The sequence below is a fragment of the Macaca nemestrina genome, chromosome 2 (genome assembly GCF_043159975.1).
Source record: "Macaca nemestrina isolate mMacNem1 chromosome 2, mMacNem.hap1, whole genome shotgun sequence".
Classification (NCBI taxonomy): domain Eukaryota; kingdom Metazoa; phylum Chordata; class Mammalia; order Primates; family Cercopithecidae; genus Macaca; species Macaca nemestrina.
Genome location: NC_092126.1, coordinates 181,509,606 through 181,524,305, shown reverse-complemented (window position 1 = coordinate 181,524,305; position 14,700 = coordinate 181,509,606). Strand labels below are relative to the sequence as shown.

Here is a 14,700-nt window from a genome sequence, read left to right as displayed (position 1 = left end):
AGTTTTGATCAAAGCATTATACTGGGGGAGAAGGAAACATTTGTCAAGCTATTACTAAGGGGCTTATATCATCTCTGATTTTGCTATTAACTGTTTTTTGTGTGATACTTTGGCAGGGAGCCCCCAGAATGGACAGAGTAAGTGGATTCTGCTACCAAAACCCTATCCCGAACTCTAGCATCTTTCACAGTTCCGAGGAAAACAAACATATTTCTTTGGACCTACTATTCATACATGTCATGTTAGATGCATAAATATTATGCCTCTGTGGTAACAATGAGTGATATTCCAGCATTCCTAGGAGACAAATCAGCATAGTGACCCAAGGCCAATGTAGGTGAACAGGCCAACAGGATAATGTAATTTGAAAGGTGCTTTAGAGCCACTTGGATTCTGAGGTTTGTTCACCAAGGTACTAGGCTACCGTGGTGCCTAAAGTCACCACTTTGAGAGTCAGCCCTTTCTGTAAATGCATAATGTCTCCAGAAGCTTTCAGCTAAAATACCAATGTGTTATTTTGGAGAGAGAATGCGTGAACTCTGAGCACTCCAAATTGCCTAAGCATGAACCAGTTTATCAAGTTATTTAAGTTGAGAGAAAGGTCCTCAAGGAAGGAATTACAAAATTGTGCTCTTTATGGGACATCATGAGAAGGCACAGGGAAGTTATGAGGGTAACAGTAGTGGAAGGAAGAAAAATCTGAAGATACTTGGGAAGGCGTGCCCGGGGTAGGTAGAATCCTGGCCAGAGAAGGGAGAGCAGAAGGACTCAGAGTCTAGATCAACTCTGTCCATTAGAACTTCCTGAAATGATGAAAATGTTCAACAGCTGGGCTGTTCAATATAGTAGTTATTAGCAACATGTGAGTATAGAAGACTTGAAATGTGGCTGGTGTGACTGAGGAATTGGAACTTTAAATTTTATTTAATTTTAATTAATATAAATTAAAATGTAAATAGTCAACTGTGGCTAATGGCTCCTATATTGGATAGTACATGTTTAAATGAAGGATTTGGGGTTGGCAGGTGGGGGGAAATCATAGAAAGGCAATGTGGAAAAGAAAGATACAGTTTGCTTAATTCACACTTTGTATGGTACCACTTTTCATTTCTAGGCAATACGTAGTTTACAAATTACCGGTTATATTATATTTAGCAAATTAACCTTTATTATGAAATAGCTGTACAGATTAAATAGATAGATGAGAGTAAGCCATATTAATTAGATTGGCCATGTCCTATATGATCTTATTTTACTCCTATGCATGCTGTCCACTGAAGGAAAGGAAAACATTGACTCAAAAGTGTTAAAAAGGGTATCCTTTGTTTAATGTTCAAGAAAGGCTGCAATTACTTTTCATAATATGTAATTGCAAGTTTTTCTATTTTTTTTCTTTCTGAATAATAAGTATTTTTCTCCATTGCAGAGCAAGGCAAGGGTCACAATCACATTCACAGAACCTCCTTAGGGTGGATCCACAGGACAAACTTCCCACTGCTCACAGAAGCACTACCACCCCTTGGAATAATCAATCAATCAAACCAACTCAACAATCTTCCTTTTAATGCTAGTGGCACGTATTGATATAAAAATAAAATTTTGCTTTCTGGTGGGACATGAATAATAAAAGTATTTTTAAAGTTGTTTTAATCGAGGCTTCACTATTCAGAAAGTATTCATAAACTGGCGCCAGAAAGTTTTCCAAAATCACTAGCTAGTTATTAGTGGCCACAGAACCTAGATGAGAATAAAAATAATGTCTAAACACAACTGAAACCAGAGGAATCTTTTTGTTGTTGCTCAGGAGGAGACAGCATCCCCTTTGAAATACTTGGAAGGTTCTCTTAATTAATGTAGCAGTACATAGGTGTCATTTCTGAGTCAGATGGTTACTCTAGATGTAGAATTTTGTCAAATCTTCATTTCATGCCATGTGAAAATCCAAATGCCACCACTTCAGGATTTTGTGTTACCAGAGTCCTTACATTCTTGTGGTCACCTATGACTCTAAAATGCTCTTTCCTCTCAATGCATTGGCTTGAATCATGACTCTATCGCCATCTGTATTTTCTGTTTTTGTTCTGCCAAACCAACTGTGAACTTCCTTTCCACAGATTTCTGCCATCATAAAGCATGTGCATCAGAATTGCAGATTTTATTTATGTATAAGGTATAGCCTAGGACTTGGCAGAGGTGGAGGATCCTGTTTCATGACACTAAAATTGGGGTAGACCGAAGACCTGATAATACCCATTAGGGAGGGGGGTAGAAAATACTTATATTTAAGTATTAGTTAAAATTTTTGTTTGTTTTTTGGAGCTGCTTTACATGACTTTTTTTTAAAATTTCACTTTCCAATAGTTTATTTTTAGTGTATGGAAATACTATTGATATTTAAATGTTGACCTTGTAGGCTGAGGTCTTGGCAAATTTACTTACTAGTTTTAGGACCCTGCCCCCAGCCCCACTTTTTAAAAAAGATTCCTTCAGATTTTCTATGTAATCATTTCATTTGCAAATAGAGATGGTTTTTTTTTTTTTGGTTTCCAATTTGTATGCCTTTATTCTTTTCCCTTGCTTATTGCACTGGCTAGAACATACAGTACAGTACTAAATATGCGTGGTGAGAGGGGAAACCCTTGGCTTGTATCTGATCTTAGAAGAAAAGCATTCAGTCTCCACCATTAAGTATGATGTGAAAATTTTATAGATTCACTCTATCAGGTTAAGGAAGTTCCCTTCTACCCCTAGTTTGCTGAGACTTTTATCGTGAATGACTTTTGAATTTTAACAGATACATTGATATAATCATGTGCTTTTTCTTCTTTAGCTTGTTAATATAGTGTATGACATTGGTTGATTTTCAAATATTGAATCAACCTTGCACTTTTGGGATAGACCCCACTTGGTAGTAATGTACTACTCCTTTTGTATATTGCTGTTTGATTTGGTAATATTTTATATATTGACCTATAATTTTCTTTTCTCATATTGTCTTTGTCTGGTTCGGGTATCTGGGTAAAGCAGGCCTTACAGAATGAGTTGAGAGGTGTTCTTTCAATTTTTTGGAAGATACTTATAGAATTAATGTTATTCTTCTTTAAATCTTTGTTTGCATTCATCTGTGAAATCATTGGGTTTGGAGCTTCATTTTAGGGAAGTTTATAAAGTGTAAAATCAATTTCTTTATTAGATATGGGAACATCCAAATTATCTATTTCATATTAGGTGAGTTGTGGTAGCTCATGTTATTTAAGAAATTGGCCCATTCCATTCAAGTTGTCAAATTTATGTTTGTAGTATTTCCTTATCATCATTTTGGTATCTGCAAAGTCTTTAGTAATATCTGCTATTTTGTCCTTGTTATGGACAATTTGTATCTTCTTTCTTTTTTTGTGTTAGCTTGGTTAGAGGTTTATCAATTTTATTGTTGTTTTCAATTAATCAATTTTTGGTTTTGTTAATTTTCTATATTATTTTTCTGTTTTCAATTTTACTGGTTTCTACACTTATTTTTATTATTTCCTTTCTTCTGCTTGCTTTGGGCATATTTTGATCTTCATTTTCTAGTTTAACATAGATACTTAAATTGTTCACTTGAGAAATTTCTTTTCTTCTAGTATAAGTATTGAGTGCTATTAATCTCTCTTTAATCACCACCTTAACTACATCTGACAAATTTTGATATGTTGAATTTTCATTGTCATTCAGTTCATAAGATTTTCCAATTTCCCTTATGACTTCCTTTTTGATCTGTGAATTATTTAGTAAAAGGTAAAAGATTTATATGATTTGAAGAGAAACCAGAGCATATCTATTAATTATTTAGAATTGTGTTGTTTAATTACAAGGGATTTGGAGATTTCCTAGTTATCTTCCTGTTATTGAATTCTAGTTTAATTGCATTGTGATCAGAGAACACATCTTGTATTGTTTTATTTTTTAAAAAAAATGAATAATAAATTTGTTAAGGTTTTTGTTGACTTAAGATATGGTCTGCCTTGGTATATATTTATGTGCACTTGAGTAGAACGCACATTCTTTCTGTTGGTGGGATGTTTCATAAATGTTAACCAGCTCATTAGTTAACAGTGAGTTGTTTTTCCATATTGTTGTTAATTTTTATTTACTTGTTCTATCGACTACTGAGTGAGAGTGTTGAAATCTCCAACAGCAATTTTAATTCTGTCAATTTTTGTCTCATGTGTTTTGAGGCTCTGTTGTTGGGTAATAAATGGTTAAGATTGTTAAGTCTCTTGATGAGTTCATCCTTTTATCACTAAGTAGTGTCCCCTATTATCCCTGAAAATCTTTCTTAGCTCAAAGCTTTTTTTCCTTCTGAAGACCAATATAATATATAGCCAATCCTGATTTATTTTGATTAGTATTTAGGTGTTACATTTTTTCTATCCTTTTATTTCTACTTTACCTGTATCATTACATTTAAAGTATAGATTGATTATAGCATATAGTTAGATCTACTTTTGGACATTCTGAAATATGCTTTTTAATTGGCGTATTTGTATCATTTGTACTTTTAATTTAATTATTTATATGTTGGGATTTAGGTCTACTATTTTATTTACTTTTTAAATCTTGGTTTCTTCTCATTTTTGTTCCACTATTTCTATCTTCTTGACTTCTGTTGTGATATTTGCATATGTTTGGATGATGATGTGTCTAGACATAAATTCCTTTTAGTTTATACTATTTTGGAGTGCAATGAACTTGAATTCATAAGTTCACATCTTTTTCCAAATTTAGGAAGCTTTTAGCCATTATTTATTCAAATTTTTTTTCTGCACTCACTCTTTGTCTTCTTCATTTGCTATTAATATATCAATGACATGAATGTTAGGTCTTTTAGTATAGCCCCACAAGTCTCTGAGACTTTGTTTATATTTTTTAACATCATTTTTCTTTTTGTGTGTGTGGCTTAGATAATTTCTAGTAATCTATCTTCAAGTTCACTAAAGCTTTCCTCTGTCACTTTCATTTTGTTATTGACCTCATCGAGTAACTTTTTAATTTCATTATTATACTATTTGGTGCTAAAATTTTTATTTGGTTCTTTATTATATATTCTGTTTATATGCTGAGACATTTTATCTTTCTGTTTGTTTCTTGAATGCTTACCTTTTTTCTTGGAGCATGGTTATGAAAGCTGCTTTATAGGCATTATTAACAATATCAATATATCCAGGTAATTTTGAAATTAGCATATACTAATTGCCTTTTACTTTGCAAGATGTTGACATTTTCCTCCCATTTTGTGTATCAAATAATTTTGGATTATGTCCTGGAAATTTTGAATATTTTAAATACTTCGTTATGTGACTGTAGATCTGGTTTATTTTCTATTTTTTTTAACGTTCATTTTAGGTTTAGGGATACATGTGCAGGTTCATTATATAGGTAAAATTGCTGTCATGGGGGTTTGGTGTACAGATTATTTCATCACCCAGGTAATAAGCATAGTAACCTGATATGTAGTTTTTCCATCCTCTCCCTCCTCCCACCCTCCACTTTCAAGCAGCCATAAAAAGAATGAAACACTGATGAATACAGCTAACCATGGAGGTGAAAGGTCTCCACAATGAGAATTATAGAACACTGCTAAAAAAATTAGAGATGACACCAAAAAATGGGAAATCATTCTGTACTCACGGATGGGAAGAATCAGTGTTGTTAAAATGGACATACAGCCAAAGCAAATTATAGGCCTTGTTTAAATCTTATGGAAAATATTTTTCTTTTAGTTAGACAATTAAACTGGTTATGTTCAGGTTCTTAACCACCTTTCTATAGACAGTGGTTCTATGCCTGCATCTTTCTGCTTGAATTGTAGGTGAGACATACAGACTGGAAAATATACAAAGTGGAAAAGCCTAATATACCTACATTACACAGTATAATTCCCTCCTGGTATCTATCTTCTTTTGGTCATGCTACAGTGACGTCAACTTGTTGTTTCTTAAATTTTATCCAGACTTTATGATTGTTGTCTATGGAATGATTTATCTACCATAAGCTACTCTGCAAATATCAAAACCAGAACTGCTAAATATGTTTATTCATTCACTTATCTACCACCTGGATTTATACTGTGTACATATTTTGCCATTTTTTTCATTTTAGTTTTGAAAATAAAATCTTATAGAATTGAAGTCCCATCTGTGTTATTTTTCATAGCTCATTCTGTCTTCTTCCCCACGCACAACCAATATTTTAAGATTGGTGAAGAACCTCCCTACTCATGTTTCTGTACACTTACCGTCCATATGTATCTTTATATAAAATATATTTACATAAATTATTTTATGCTATGTTATTTTGCAACATTTTAATATTTTCCAGATCAATTTATGTTATAGATCTAATTTATTCATTCAAACTACCAGATTATGATTTTAAAGCTGTTAGTAGTTTTCTCTGTTGCTCTAAGGGTGGAGCCATAATTTATCCTTGGGTCAAGATTGTGTTTTACTTTTGGGCAAAACTCTAATGTCCCCTTCCAGTTATCCATAAGTAAATCCAAAATGCCATTCTGTATTGGAAAAGTTAGGAATAAAGAAAAATTCAACTGTTCTGTTATAGGAAACCTTGACTCTTGTGGGCAGAGTGGCATCCCTACACATTTTATGGTTTCATGTTGATTAAGTAGGGGGAGCAATGAAATGTAATGGTCCCTTTAGAATGCTTCTGTCTATGGGAAGGAACCTGTTGGCAGTGAGCGTCAGCATTAAGGAGGATGAAGATCAGGTGAGAGACTTCCAGTGAGAAGATATGACCAATTGTCTTTAGGAGGAGAAATAACTAATTTCATTTTTAAGCTTTCTGTCTCTGACTCCCCATTTCCCTTTATAATGCCCCAGTCTTCAGTAAAGTGTTATTGAACACTGTGATCTGGACTTCGGAGAGCTGCAGCAGCAGAGATCTGTGGAGCAGCTGCCTGAATTGACAATGGATATCCAACAACCTACACAGAGTTGTGGAACATGTACATGCAATCATTGAAACCCTTAAAAACACCTGGAAAGGGAGCCCTAAAAAGACTGGATATGAATGTTGTGCAAGTGGAATGGGAGATTTTGATTATTGTATTTGGGGAGTAATGGGAAGAACACTGCAGACTTGTAACATGCTTAATAAAAGGATAGAAAAATTGATTCACCCCAATAGTACAAAACAACCATCACCAAAATCATTCTCATCATTCAATTTCATTTGACAACTTCAGAACGCTCGACACAATGCTTCAATTACAGCAGGCCTTTCTACAAGTGAATTTTCTGTACAATTATGAAATTAACAATGCTTCACTCCCTTAATGAGTTCAAGTTCTGGGTAGAGGAAACACATCCATACTCAATAGACATTCATGGCCAACTGAAGATCCCAAATTGTCTTAAAAAATATAGTTCAGTGGGAAGAAAGACATGCTTAATTTTCAAGTATCCTTAAAATCGGAAAATACATTTTTTTAACTTAAATGAACTGTAAGCACTTTGTCCTGATTTCTACAGGAATTGTTTTCTACTAATTATTCTTTAATGTGTATGTTTAGTGCCCATGTTCACATTTTTCAGGATACTTCTGAGAGTCCTAAAGCCCTGTAAGTTTATTACTAAGAAATAACCAAAACAGTCCTCAAAATAGTGGTTTTCATTTTTATTTTAAATCAAATAAAATGCTCTTTATTCAATGATTTTTAGAATCATTAGTCTCCTTTTTCTTCAAATGTCCATGGTATTCATGTTAATTGAATCAGGTCATTCTTTCTCAATGTTTCTAAAAATTTTCCTCTCAGAGATGAGATGCACGTTTTTCTCAAATGCTAATATTATTTATATTTACAATTACTCACAGAAAATCTGGCTGTAGACTCCATTGCCAGATTGCTTATTAATGAGTAGATTTTGAGAAAAAATATTTTATTACCATTTTTATGTCTTAGGGACCTCATCATTGAAGCTAAACTTCTAATCTTCCTTACAACATAAAGATAATTTCACTTATTGGAAGCTTATGTACCTAAAATTTAGATTTTGACAACTGTCTTGCAGTTTATAAATATTATAATAAAGAAAGCTATGCCAGGATGGTTTAAACTCTTTAACTTATAAATGATAACTGTGAGACTTCTTGGTATGCTCTGGATGACATTCCAGTTGTCATTTTGTGTTTGTAGATATAAGTCAAGGATCCCTAAGTTATTCTAAAGTCATGCCCATTGTTCCTCGAGTCTTGGCTTCTGATAATGTCTTGATTTGCTTGAAGTACCGTTGGTTGGTTTATTAATCTCCTTATTGTTAAGATGATTCAATTAAAAATGTCCCAGTCATTTGACAACTTAATCAAATAACTTCAGACAGAGATAATATTCTCATGAAAATAACAGGGTGATTAAATGTAGAGGGACTGAGTAGCCCCTTCATATAAAGTCATCGTGGGAGATCTCTAGATAGAGGATATTTCAGCTGGGATCTAAATGTCAAGCATGACGTGGTCTCTCAAGAAAAAACATAAGAAAAAGCATCAGGAAGAAGGAAGCAGAAAATACAAGGCCATCAGGTAGGAATAAGCTTTGTTTGCTTGAGGAATGACAAGCAGACCAGTGAGATGACTAAGGTGGGAGAAGTCGCCAATGCAATAGGAAAAGTGGACAGGGCCAGATTACACTCAGCCTTGCAAGCTGCGAGGATTATTTTATTTTATTTTATTTATTATTTTATTTTATTTATTTTTGAGATGCAGTCTCACTCTGTCGCCCAGGCTGGAGTGCAGTGGCGCTATCTCGGCTCACTGCAACCTGCGCCTCCCGGGTTCAGGTGATTCTCCTGCCTCAGTCTTCCGAGTAGCTGGGACTACGGGGGCCTGCCACCATGCCCAGCTAGTCTTTGTATCTTTAGTAGAGACGGGATTTCACCATTTTGGCCAGGATGGCCTCGATCTCTTGACCTCGTGATCTGCCCACTTCAGCCTCCCAAAGTGCTGGGATTACAGGTGTGAGACACTGTGCCCGGCCAGAGTTCTGATTTTATAAGCATGGAATCGCATGTCCAAGATATGGTTAAGTAAAAAAACCATGTTTCGAATAGCCTGAATAGAAAGATCCCCTTAATATAAAATTATATATTCATTTTCATATGTGTCTGTAGGCACAGAGACACATTGGGGCCTATGTTCAGAGAAACGTTAACATTGGAAATATCTGAGTGCTGGACTTCAGGTGACAATTATGTTCCTTTTGTATTTTTCTGCACCGCTTGAATTGTTTGCTAAAACAACAAAGCCATATCAAATATGCATACATAAAAAAAATGAGCCATGGTCCTCTTTGACTAAGATTTAATGTTAAGACAACATTGACATTATTGTGGCCTCCAAACTCACAGAAGATAGAAAAAAATGGAATTATAAAGAAAAGTTTGTTGGATTTTATTAATAAATGTAACAATAAAATAACCTATGCTTTTTGGGGGAGTTTTCAATGATTATGGAAGATACGAAAAGCACCAAGAAACCTAGAGTGCACAGAACATGAACAATCAAGAAATCCCCTTATTATGTACCAAAATAGAATTCCCCACATGCAATTGGTATTTCCCTCAACTTCTGGAAAGTGAAAAATGAATAGGAGGACATTAAGCTGACAGAAGGAAGAAGGTGGAAAAAGGGTAAATAGTATTCACGTTACACATTAATTCAATTACTCACTCCTTTGACACAGATTTTAAAATAATCTAAATAAACAAGGGTTGTGTGCAAGACATCTGTTTGAATTAGATTCTCATGGGTGTAAAAATAAAACATGACCACAAAGGGAAGCAGGCAGGGCTGAAAGGCAGCACAGAGGCTACTAGCTTCATAACAGAATAGTCAGACTTAGGGTTTCCATACTCCACCAAAAAATACATGGGAAATCTTCTTTTTGCATCTACTTCTCCCATCAAAATCTTTCCATTGCTTTGTTTTATGTCACTCTTATTTTTACTTGTACATATTCACCTTTTGTTATATCCTCATATTTCTGTGGTGTCTATGGAGTCCTGCTTCAGAGGATTCACTTGAACCAGCTTTGAATTTGCATGTAACTACCTATTGCCATAATTCCATGGAAAACCACTAGGAGAGTGTTATTATTCCAAAACTGGATTACTTCCATAAATAATCTAATGAGAGCTTCATTTTTTTTTTCTGCCTATGAAAGCCACTTGAGTTCCATTCCATTTATGGGAAAAAAAGGCTTTTCTGTTTCTACTGAATTAAGCAAATGGCTGTCTTTTGGCAAGGAAAGAAGAAAAGCATTAATCATTTCCAGTTCACTATATCAGGATGTTTACTCACAAAAGACAAAGATTCAATTATATCTTTCTTATTATGACCTCCAGGTATTTTTCTCAATGTGACCATTCTATAATTCTTCAGAAGAGGTTATTTATGGATATATCCTACTTAGAAGAATAGAATGTGTGCAATAGCATAAGAACACTTTGGCATCACTTTCAGATAACCTGATGCCTGCATTGGTCTACCATGACTAGAGGCATTTGTTTGTAATAATAAATAAAGTCTGATCGTGGTCCTTGAGGATGCTGGTTGCTTTTTACCCTCTCCCCAATCACCATCCCTCTGAATGTAGTAGACTATTTCTAGGATTGGGTCTTATCTCTGGCCATATTGAAATCTACCCCCCAACTCTTCAAACTTAGCTCTCTCCTTCCATCATGTAGGATTGCACCTGACCTTTTGCCCACCTGGGTTTCATGGGCTTAGACTTCACTCTTAATTCTTGCCTTAATTCTAGCTGCTGCAGTTGGCTTGGCAACCATTGTCAACAGAGTTCCCCCTCAGGCTCTGTCTCAGCAATAGTGTAAGTAGAACTGAGGCTGGCACCTAGACTGTGGTGGGCTGATTCATAGAGGCTGGGTTGGACTGAATGGAGAAGAGATAAAACTGTGAGAAAGAGAGTGAAAAACATGAAAATCCATGAGTCAATATGTGAGTATGAAGAAGACAGAAGCCCATATTTGTGAAGAGCTACACTGCTCACCAGTGACTTTCCATAAATACCTATCCACCTCAGCATTGAGAAGAGATAGAATTTTCTCATCAAATGCTGCAGGTGTTAGCTGAGTATGCCTTTTTCTTAGCCAGTTCTGACTACTAGTTAAAAATATTCAAAGGGGCTGTTATGTGAAATTATTGTTTAGCATTTCTATTTGCAGAGCCTATTTTAAGGAGGTTAAATCACTTTTTAATTTAACTAGTTAGGCTCCTATTGGATAGTGATGAGGTACCTTGACTACATTCTGGAACTAGGCGTAATCTTCAGTAAACTGATATTAATGTATTTTCTTACTTTTAAATTATTTTCATAAAAAGTTTCTTTATTTAAACACAAACAATGTAACAAAGCTTTCTAAAAATAAAATGTTTAAAGTAATATATATATATATACTTTTAAATATAAAATTGCATACCTTTGTCATTAATTTATAACTTCTGGTAAACACAGCTTAATTTAACCTTGGCTTTATTCTTAGATTTTGATTGAATGTTTCTTTTATCTTACCCTGGATCATTTCATAAAGTTGTTACATAGACTTCTGGGTTTATACAAGTTATTTTAAAAGCCATTGTAGTCTCTCAGAACTGGCATCACACATCAACTTCCAAATAAGGGAATTTTTTTGGTCTGTCTTCTTTCATAAGTTTCTGTTGAAATCTTTCCTTTATATAACAGAAGAAGTGAAAAGGGAGAAAAACATGAAGGGCATTTTATGCTGAAAGCACAAAAACTGGGTTTTTATCTAATCATGTGGAAGTATGTTTTCTCTCTGGTGTTAAATAAATGAGAAATATATAATTTCCATTGATTTATAATTGAAAGCTGGTAGCTATATATTATTCAAAATTGAAACATACTACAAGTCGTTGCTTTTTTTGTAATATTGTTCTTGCAAATGTATTCTCAAGTTGGTGGTGTGAATTCAAACAATACATATGTAAAAATAGAAAAAGAAACAAAAATGCCCAGACTTTCCATTTGGTGGTTAGAACATATTCTTGACCTCTACCACAAACGAGTGTGTCTATCCATACATCACTGGGCCTTTTCAAAGCGTTTCCAGATTCGTTGGGAAGCTTTGTCGTTGAATATAATAAAGCTCATATTTAGAGTTTAGAGTTTTTCTCTTTGCAAATAGCAAAACACAAAAAACAAAAATCAAAAACACCAAACAAACAACCGAACAATGACCCTCCCCCCTCTTTTTTTATTCACGGGAGGACAAAATCCTCATGTAAGAATCTCAGGAACATAAACATAAAGCTATGCACATGGGGCCATAACCAGTTATTCCTATTGCTCTTTTATTGAAGCGCTGTTATTGTCTGGGGTAAATACCTGAGATTTATTGCCTCACGCCAAGGAAATCAAGGATGTGGACACACGAAGGGACGTTAAGAGTGGAAGATCAACAGGCGAAAGAAAGAATAGCTCTCTCTGCTGCAGAGAGAGGGGTCCCAGAGAAACGGGTTGCCGGTTCTGTGGTGGAATGCAATGGGTTTTATAGATGAGCTTGAGGAGACGGTGTCTGTTTTACATAGGGCATAAAAAGATTGGCCAGACCAGGTGTGCTATTTGCATAAGGTGCAAAAAACTGGTTAGTACTAGGTGTGCCGTTTGTATGGTGTGTGATAAAGCTGGCTGCCCCACCCTAACCTCTTATTATGCTGATGGGTTCTTTGCCTGGCAGGGGCCATGTTGCCTGGTTCTTTGCCGTACATGTGGTGACAGAAAAAATGGAAGATGGCGCCTCCATGTTGAACATACTTGGCTTCCAGTTAGCCCTTTTCTATTGGCACAGCTGCCAGCATTTACCCATGCCAGCTTTCAGCTTGCTTACCTATGTCTGCAGCTCAATTTTTCAGGTTGCTCTTTGTTAGAAAAGAAATGATTTTGGGGCTGCTTTTTGTTAAAAGGGAAGCCTTGCCCAGGAGTCCTTTACTCTCACTATCTGCCTAAGTAATTACTTTCTATCGGCCAGGTGCGGTGGCTCACGCCTGTAATCCCAGCACTTTGGGAGGCCAAGGCGGGTGGATCATGAGGTCAAAAGATCGAGACAATCCCAGCCAACATGGTGAAACCCCGTCTCTACTAAAAATACAAAAATTAGGTGGCCATCGTGGCATGTACTTATAGTCCCAGCTACTTGGGAGGCTGAGGCAGGAGAATTGCTTGAACCCGGGAGGCAGAGGTTGCAGTGAGCTGAGATTGCGCCACTGTGCTCCAGCCTGATGACAGAGCGAGACTCTCTCTCAAACACACACACACACACACACACACACACACACACACACACACACACACACACAGAAATTTCTTTCCATTTCCTGTGTCAGTGCCTTGCATTGAATACCTAGCATACCTGTATCCCTTTAACCAGTTGTAATTTATATATAACCATATACACTTAGAATTATAAAAAATAAATGTTCTAGCTTCCTTTGAGGAGTCCTCTGGATTTCCTTTTGGTCACATCTCTTAGTTACTAATCACCCTTTTCTCTGCTTTCTTCTCCTTTACCGCCAATCTAGAACCACAGCTGGGAAAAGTTGAGTTGCTTCTCCCCATAGAACCTAGCACTGACTGCTCTAGTATTCTGCATGGTGGAACCTTTGAGAATATTTGGAGACAGGATGCTTGGCACGAAGGGTTGGGATCCTCAAAATAGGGGGTCACTCCAATGGAGTTAATGTCTTATTTCCTTTTCCTGAAAGAAAATAAAAGTGTATTTACTGAAAATATTAAAAAGATCTTTTATGAACATTTTTCTTAATGGAATCAGTGAATACAATCAAAATACAATCAAAACAATAAGTAATGGTAGGCATGTATCATTCTATGAGTGTGCATATTTAATAAAAAGATAAAAAGCAAGCAAATAAACAAAACTCACTCCAAAACTTTAACGTATTTATAGATATTTAATTATTCTTCTCTGTATCAAGCTCCTTCCTGTTCCTATTATAAATGACAACAAAGAAAATTGTTGGCTTATGCATCAGGGTATTTGTACTCTTTGTAACGACAATTTGCATTTGCTTTTTCAATACTATGGAGAGGATATGAGCTCTTGGTGTAGTGTCCCAAGGATATGAACAATTCAGGCTAACATGCAGTAATTTTCCTTTCCGACAAATAATAAATGGAAAAGGAAACTGGAGTTGTGACTAAATGTAATGATTAAATAAACATGTCTCCCAGTTCAGGGGTCAGTTCTAGTCATAGTCTTTATTATTATTATCAGAATTGAGTTGTGATTATTGGATTGGAATTGTTTTAATTTTTACGTCAAGACAGCTAAAACAATCACATTCATAGCATCAAATGTCCATTTGGCAGTGTATGATTATTGTCATTTACTGTATAAATGTACTAAATTCTTTTTGGATAGCCATGGCTTTTAAGATAGTTAAAGGATACTTGCTTTATTCTGATGGGAAAAGGAAAGAATGAAAGTAATTTATCTACTGATTTCTTTCAAGGCTTACAGAAAGTTAGGGCCAGGTCTTAGTAAGTTCCCTGGAGCTTATAGGGAGCCTGTTTCTTTGCCACAGTAATAAATGTTCTTTACCTAAAAGCAGAAAGGAAGGCATCTCCTTCTTGAACAGTTTCTTGGTTCCTGGATT

General features: G+C 35.3%; 1 protein-coding gene and 1 long non-coding RNA gene across 10 annotated transcripts in view; both read left to right on the top strand.

Moving 5' to 3' along the window:
• Nucleotides 1-458: 458 nt before the first annotated feature.
• LOC105477508 (uncharacterized) lies at nucleotides 459-1,624 on the top strand. Its single transcript, XR_984734.2, has 2 exons — nucleotides 459-728; nucleotides 1,427-1,624. It is a non-coding gene; the product is annotated as an uncharacterized lncRNA (long non-coding RNA).
• An 8,921-nt stretch (nucleotides 1,625-10,545) lies between these two features.
• The window catches only part of LOC105477512 (zona pellucida like domain containing 1), a 310,970-nt gene continuing 306,815 nt past the window's right edge, over nucleotides 10,546-14,700 (top strand). For 8 of the 9 annotated variants that reach the window (XR_984737.2, XM_071092504.1, XM_071092503.1 and 5 more), the window contains exon 1: nucleotides 10,883-11,004. The gene's annotated coding sequence lies outside the window, so the exon portion shown is untranslated. The other variant, XM_071092501.1, reaches the window with a different exon arrangement.